Source organism: Bidens hawaiensis, unplaced genomic scaffold (assembly GCF_021521415.1).
Source record: "Bidens hawaiensis isolate Kalapana, Puna unplaced genomic scaffold, B.hawaiensis_p1.1 tig00000702_1, whole genome shotgun sequence".
Lineage (NCBI taxonomy): Eukaryota > Viridiplantae > Streptophyta > Magnoliopsida > Asterales > Asteraceae > Bidens > Bidens hawaiensis.
In genome coordinates, this window is record NW_027491042.1 from 1,589,957 (window position 1) to 1,597,589 (window position 7,633).

The 7,633-nt window shown below is 36.9% G+C and overlaps 1 pseudogene; it reads right to left on the bottom strand.

Annotated features, from left to right (window-relative positions):
• Window positions 1-1,974: 1,974 nt before the first annotated feature.
• LOC143532098 (putative serine/threonine-protein kinase PBL16) lies at window positions 1,975-7,143 on the bottom strand (annotated as a pseudogene).
• Between the last annotated feature and the right edge of the window lie 490 nt (window positions 7,144-7,633).

A 7,633-nucleotide genomic window follows, 5' to 3' on the forward strand; every position in this document is an offset into this window, starting at 1 on the left:
ATCCACTCGAACCCTGCCCGCTACCGTTGTTATTGTTGTTGTGACTCTGATTGTTAAAGCTTCGAGTGAATTCGGGCTTACGGTAGTGTTGTTGCTGTGGGAGGTTCGAGGATGAGGATCTGGTGCTGTCAAACTTTCTCTTTCCGCTGCTCGGGTTGCTGTTGCTGTTGTTGTCATTACTCGGGTTATCACGGGCTTTAGTGGTTGAACCCCTAGGTGGTAACGCACCTTGGGTCACAGCTTGATCCGTCAGTTTGTGAGCTAAACGGATCGCTTGTTGAATCGTGGCTGGTCTGGAAGACGTCACCATACCCTGAATCTGCGGTGCAAACCCATCGATATACATCTCAATCCTCTTACTCGGCGGATCCACCATCTGCGGACACATCACAGCCAACTCGTGAGAACGGGTAGTGTAGGTTTCGATTTCTGAGCCCACTATCTTCAGTGACCAAAATTCTGACTCTAACTTCGAAATCTCCTCTCTCGGACAGTACTCCTCTCGCATCATGTTTTTGAACTCCTCCCAGTTCATCGCGTTAGCCAGTTCCAATCCAAGGATCTGCACGTTCGAATTCCACCAAGTGAGGGCAGAATCCTCAAGTGTTTCAGCAGCGAATTTGACCCTACTGGCAGGGGGACAATTACACATCTCAAATGCCGACTCGGCCTTCTCAGCCCAACGCAGGAAGCCTATAGCTCCCTCAGTGCCCTTAAACGAACTGGGCTTGCAGTCAAGGTAATTCTTGAATGTACACGTTCCACTTGGACCTCCAGCTTGATTCTGAACATGTGCGGCTAAAGCGGCCGCCGCATGGTCGTTCAGCAGAGTTTGGAGTTCAGCTGCAGTCAAGTTGATGTTACCACGTCCGTGTCCAGCGTTTCTTCCAGCCATTTCCTAGAATCACAGTATAAAATGTTAAACATGAATTTTTCTTTCATATACAACACACCATACATGTAATAAAAAGATAGGTAAGAAAGAAATAAGAAACAACATCACATCACAACCATATATTAATCTAAATAATAATTCATGATTATAACCATTGTATTCACTACAAAGTATTTCCAATCAATCCTTAAAATCATAGAAAATAATAGTTCGGATGGAGACAACCCCTCCATCTAGGTGTCATCATCACTAGATGTCATCATCTGAGGACACCTCTGAGTGTGCCTCCTCCTCAGCCGGTTCTTCCTCCGGTTCTTCTTCGGGTTCCTCCTCGGGATCCTCCTCGGGCTCCTCTTCGGGATCATCTTCAGGTTCCTCTTCAGGCTCTGCCTCAGGCTCGGCCTCAGGCTCTGCCTCAGGTTCGGCTGCGTTCTGAGCAATTTGCATTTGTAACACATCGCAACGCTCTAAAGCTATCTCGGTTCGGGTCCTTGCTACTTGGAGTTGCTCTTGCAAGTCTATCATCTCGGCTTGCATCTTTCTCATAATCTTCATCTGTTGATCACTAGCCTCTTGCATTTCCTTCATTGCCGCTGCCATGCGGGCAATCTCCTCCTTAGTCTCGGTTCCGTCTTTTAACAGTCCGGAAACGTTTGCTCTCGTATAGCGCATGTAACCCACATCACGCTCCAAACATGAAACAACAGCTGCGAGAACTCGCTCTACAGGTTCGGTTATGGGTGGTAGGGTGTTGGGATAAGCAGGGTGGTTCTGGTGAGGTAACGGGGGAACTTGTTCGCGATAGACCATACGTCTGATCATATTAGGGTACCAATCCCAGCTAACTTCGTTTTCGTACATGCATCCGGATAAGCGGTATCTCTTCGGTGCGGAAGCTTTGAGTTCCGGGACTACTCGGGGTGGCGATGCGGAAGGTAACTGCGGTTCCTTCCCGTGAGCATGAGTCATCGGATCAGATGATGATGAGGGTGGCGTCGACATTCTTACAGGTAAGCCGTGTATGCACGCGCGTATGAGTGAAAAAGGTAAAGAGATAAGATAACAAAGACTACACAAATCTATGCAGTGCGTATCATTATAACTAATGGGTCGTCGCGGTTATAGTCTAGTATGCATGCAGCACCGAAAGCGATCTTCATTCTAGTTGACCATGGAAGAGGAAGTAGCACTCCTGCAACAAAATAACATTTTACATCTAAAATATGTGTTATGAAGTTCAATGTAATCACTAAACTTCTTCTGAATGTTAAAAAGTAAATTTTGTAATGACTACACTTACTCGAAAATAAGTTATTTTCCACACTACCACGTGCCATATACTCGTATATGAGAAATCTGTGCTCATCTTCACAGCAATATCCAATAAGTTTCACTAAATTTGGATGAGAAAGTTGCCCCAAAAATATGACCTCGGCCTATAATGCACACAAAATCTATGATCAACTAAAAATCGACTGAAAAAGAGATACCAAAAGTAGAGGTGACAATTTCAATCTATTTAGGAGTTGGGTTGTATAGTTGTGTTTTAGCTCAAACTGGTCAAATCAAAGAACTTAGCTAAAACTTTGACTTGTCAATTGTGTCGAACAAGTTCAAAGTCTTCCAAACTCCAAAGTCTGGTCGTAATGCATTCGACGTCATAAACTCGTACTTTCAAAGATTTAGAATACTACTATATAATTATTTTTTAAAAGATATGAAAAGGAGTTGGCACCCCTCTGTTTCAACTTGTATTTTAATTCCCATTTTGACTTGTTATAGTGTTTGTCCAACCCACCCGTTTTGCCACCTCTAACTTAAAGCATAAATGCATATAGATGTGTATATGAATGTATCTATATACATAGAGAGAGAGAGAGAGAGAGAGAGTTGTAATCACCAGCCATTCTCTATGACCTTGATGACTGTTATCTCCATCATGAACTTTAACGGCTACCGGAACAGGAGGAACCCTTTCTTCTACATCATCATAAAGGAAGCCTTTGTAAACACTACCAAACCCCCCTCCACCTAGCATGTGATCTTGTCTAAAGTTATCAGTCATTTTTCTAAGTTCATCAAAGGTGAATACGATTAAGATTAGTAGCAGAACTACGCCGCAGATCTTCTACTTCTTTGGGATTTGATGGCAACTTTTTCAGCTCCTCCTTTCTTTTAGCCATTGAAGCTTCATCCTTTGCCAATTCTGAAACCAAGATCAAGCAATGGAATGAAATAAATGTCTACTTCAGATCCCATGTGACTTCTTACCAAATTTGTATATACAGTAGTAAGATATAATAACAGTTTAGTTAAAGCAATGATCATGCCCAAAAGGAGACTGTAAAAATATTAAAAGTTCTAAAGCCTAATATTAACTAGCAAATATTAAGCCAACATATAAGAGGGGAATACACTTACAAGGAACAACAAAAGAGGGTAAAAGGCAACACAACGGGTAATACTAATTATTGAAGCTAATACTAATATTTTTCACCATTTTTCTGTTATTGGTAGTGTAGACTGTGTAGCAATACTTAATTTTAGTACTTTTCGTTTTATTATGTTTAGATTTCATGAGAAATACCCTATGTTTCAAATATACTTTTCATGTCCAAGTTATTGAGCTAAGCAATCTTTGTATCCTCTTTGATAGAGGTTTAGTTTGTCTACATCCCACCATCTGTAGACCTTGCCAATAGCTTTACTATTGGTGAGATTTTACTTCATACATGGTTGTTGCTGTACATACAAGTGCTTGAATGGTTGTTGCATTTCTCTACTTAAAAATGGTATTTGAACCTTTATACACACATGCACACTTGTATATATAGATTTTGGTTATGATAAGAAGGTTATGGTGTCTAAACATACAGATTTTAGAATAATGTGTGTGCGTATATGGAGTTTGTTACAAAATAAATCCTAAGAAAAAAATGTGAGAACCAAATAAATATGGGTATGTAGTGTTAGTGTTACTTATCACATTATTAAACGATAAATAATTAAGCGGCACTCTCTATACTTAAGGAATATGATGTGGTGGTAAGATTTTTCCCCTCTATGTAGAGATTTCAAATCCCACATTGTCATATCATTTACACCTCTTTGTTCTACTTTTAAATACACAAAAATAAACAATTAACCACACACAATAACTAAACCTTTGTTAAATATATAAAAAAATAAACAAAAAAACAAACTACATAATTCAAATGAATATGAAAACATAAATAAAATACATTGACCAGTTACACCAGACATTACAAAAAAGATTAAACATCAAAAACATGAAAATAAATCATATATACCAAATAAAAGATTAAACAAATTGTGCTTTGGTTTTAACATGTAAAAAGCCCACTAACCAGTTATTGGGCTTTGGATTTAGCATTTAAAGGCCCACTAACCTGTCCACTGCTCGACCAAGTAATCCTCTTTCGTATCAAAACTTCCATCGCTACTATGGCCATGGGTCGGGTAGGGTCGGGTGTGTGGGTGGGGGGATTTCAAAAAGGAGAAATTCCTTAAATGACCCTAAAGAAGAAAGAGAAAAAAAAAAATTCTATTTCACTCAAGATTTCCAAAACAATTCAAAAATATGTACTGAGACGACATCTTGGAGAAATAAACGACGGTATTTGTTAACCAAACAAAAGCTGACACGTGTAAAGATTCTGACACACCAGACGAGATTTTTAAAAATCTCGTCTGTTCCGACCCTTTTTTTAACTTAATTAACTTTTTAAAAAACCGTCTCTCCAAACGGTTTTTTTATGTTTCTCGTCTGTTCCGTTCATATTAATTTTTTCTTGAGATTTGAGTTTTTTTAATTTCGTCTTGGTAGACGCATTTTGATTGAATTTCGTCTTCCAATTTCATATTCCAAAGTTTCTTATCTTGTAAGTTAAAATCCTCTTTTATTCTCCTATCTATATCTTCATCTTCTTATATCTATAACCATCTATAATCCATCAATCTCGTAACTACACTTTAGCGAAATGATCGAAGTATAAGAGAGGAGATCGAGTAGAGGTTGCGGATTTGGGTCCCGGGTTTTTGGGATCGTACTACGGCGGTAACATAATTTCCACGTTTGGAGATGAATATTATCAAATTCCATAAAACTAATTGAAAGCTAACTAGAACTTGAAGATAAAAAGTAAGAACATGAAGAGATGAAGATGAATCAAATACTTGAAGAAGTTGATAATTAAAAATGATAGTTTAATTAGGAAAGTGGGGTCTACCTAAAAATAATTAAAAATACCGTCGGATTAGACGGAATAATAAAATACATGGTCGGTCAAGACGGAATACGGAAAATCCTATCGGTCCAGACGATATTTAAACTTTTATAACCACCAAATAAGAAACTTTAGAATATGAACTTGGAAGACGAAATTCAATCCAAATGCGTCTACCAAGACGAAATTAAAAAGCTCAAATCTCAAGAAAAAATTAATATGTACGGAACAGACGAGAAACATAAAAAAACCATCTGGAGAGACGGTTTTTTAAAAAGTTAATTAAGTTAAAAAAAGGGTCGGAACAGACGAGATTTTTAAAAATCTCGTCTGGTGTGTCAGAATCTTTACACGTGTCAGCTTTTGTTTGGTTAACAAATACCGTCGTTTATTTCTCCAAGATGTCGCCTCAGTACATATTTTTGGATTGTTTTGGGAATCTTGAGTGAAATAGGATCTTTTTTTTTCTCTTTCTTTTTTAGGGTCATTTAGGGAATTTTCCCTTTCAAAAAATTCTATGTCTTCAACATTATTCTACTTTTGACCAACTTTTTCTAGAAATAGCCCATGTTTTCAAAAAATCCCCAAAATAACCTATTTTCAGTCGGATCCGACGGAATTTGTGGACCTATAAATAGCTATACTAATTCGTCGGATCAGTGCTTATATCTGTCGGATCCGACATAAAAAATAAGCTATTTTGAGGATTTTTTTTTTAAAAACCTAAGCTATTTCTAGAAAAAGTTAATAAATACAGGCTATTTGGTGGATTTTCTTTTTTATTATTATTATTATTATTATTATTATTATTGAATTTAACCCCCTCAAACACATCATATATATCTCTTTCTCCCCTACTTATTTTCTCGACTAGTTGAACCCGATTTATGGTACCCAAAAACGAGATTATACAGGCGGCAACGGTGTTTACTGCATGGGTACCATACCCGAATATGGGTACCTGCAGACGCCTCATCTCCCCTAAGTGGTTTACAGGTTTATTTAAAAGTATGATCATAGTTTGTCGTAAAATATTTAAATATACATACGTGGATTTAAGCATATCCAGAAACGCCACCTTTTCTCTTTCTTTTCAAAAGGATTAAAGAAACCAAATCAGGAGTACATACCTAGAAAGATCCCTAGGTGCTATGTTACTCAATCTCTTCTGTAAAAAAATAAAACAACTTTCCCAACAAAATATAAAAAGTTCTTACTCTTGAGTGATGGTCACCTTTTTAACAAACCATCAACTCAAAGTAAATGTTTTTGGCAAGTGGTCAAAAAAGAAAAGAAAACCTACCTAGCTACAATCTGTTACAAATTGCATATTATCAAACATCAAGTTACAGAAGAACAAGAATACAATGTTTTTAACCGCATAAATAAAGATCAAAATCAAGAATTTAATCATAAAACCGACCTGACTTTGCGTTGGATGAGACTCTATAAATAGAGGGTTTCCATTTACACCAGCAGCTACCCATCAAGAACACCACAATCTTTCTTTCTTGCTTGTTTTCTTTCACTCAACCACAAAAAGAAACACAAACCACTTAAAGAAAATATATATCAAAAGATTATTAAAGCTTGAATCTTTTAGAAAACCCTGGAAAGAATAATATTGTTGTTTAACAATATTTATGTTTGAAGAGGTTTGTGGGTGGATTTGATGTGGGAACCAACCATATTTCTTGAATGTAATGATGAGGTGGAGTGTAGAAGTGGGAGGGGCTGTTTTCCATAGGCATGCTATGCTGCTTTGTTTTCATTTCTATATACTTATTAATTGTGTGCTTTTTTTTTTTTAATACTTTGGACTTGTGTGTTAGTGCGCCCCTGGTGCATTTTAGCACTTAATAAGTCTCTGTCTGTCATCTTCATAATCTTCCTTTTATTAAGTTGTGCCTTACCCTTTTCCCATTCTGTTTTACTTGTATATTCCTTCAATAGTGCATCAATGGGCCTCTTGTCTACGGTGCCTGTTTTACTATAGTTTTTTGTTACTAGATTAGCACGTGCATTTAATGCGATGCCCGAAAGAGAGCAGCAATAATGATATATATATAACAGTACTTGAGTTGGTGGTAATTCGCTATCATACCGTTCTTACCGATTACTTTTTAAGTTATCGGATAATATTTACATGTGTCTAGTAGTGTGTTGAGATGGTATTGTACAGCAATTTTTGTGTTATTTGTTTCAAACGTCTAGGTAGTTTTGTAATATAATCTAAAGTGTCACAAGCTACAATTTGATTGTTTAAATATATATTGTGCTAAAGATTGTTAATCATATTCGTTGATGATTGTTTTGTGTTCAAATCTTGTTTTAATTTTGTTTTGAGTCTCTTGGTTCTTTGGTGTTGAAAGGTGAATTAATTTCTTAATTCACTGGGAAAAAAGAAATCATTTGCTTCTTAAAGTCATCATATATATCCATCTAAAAGTGGAAGCATTACAAAAATAACAATGATAATCTACATGGAAAG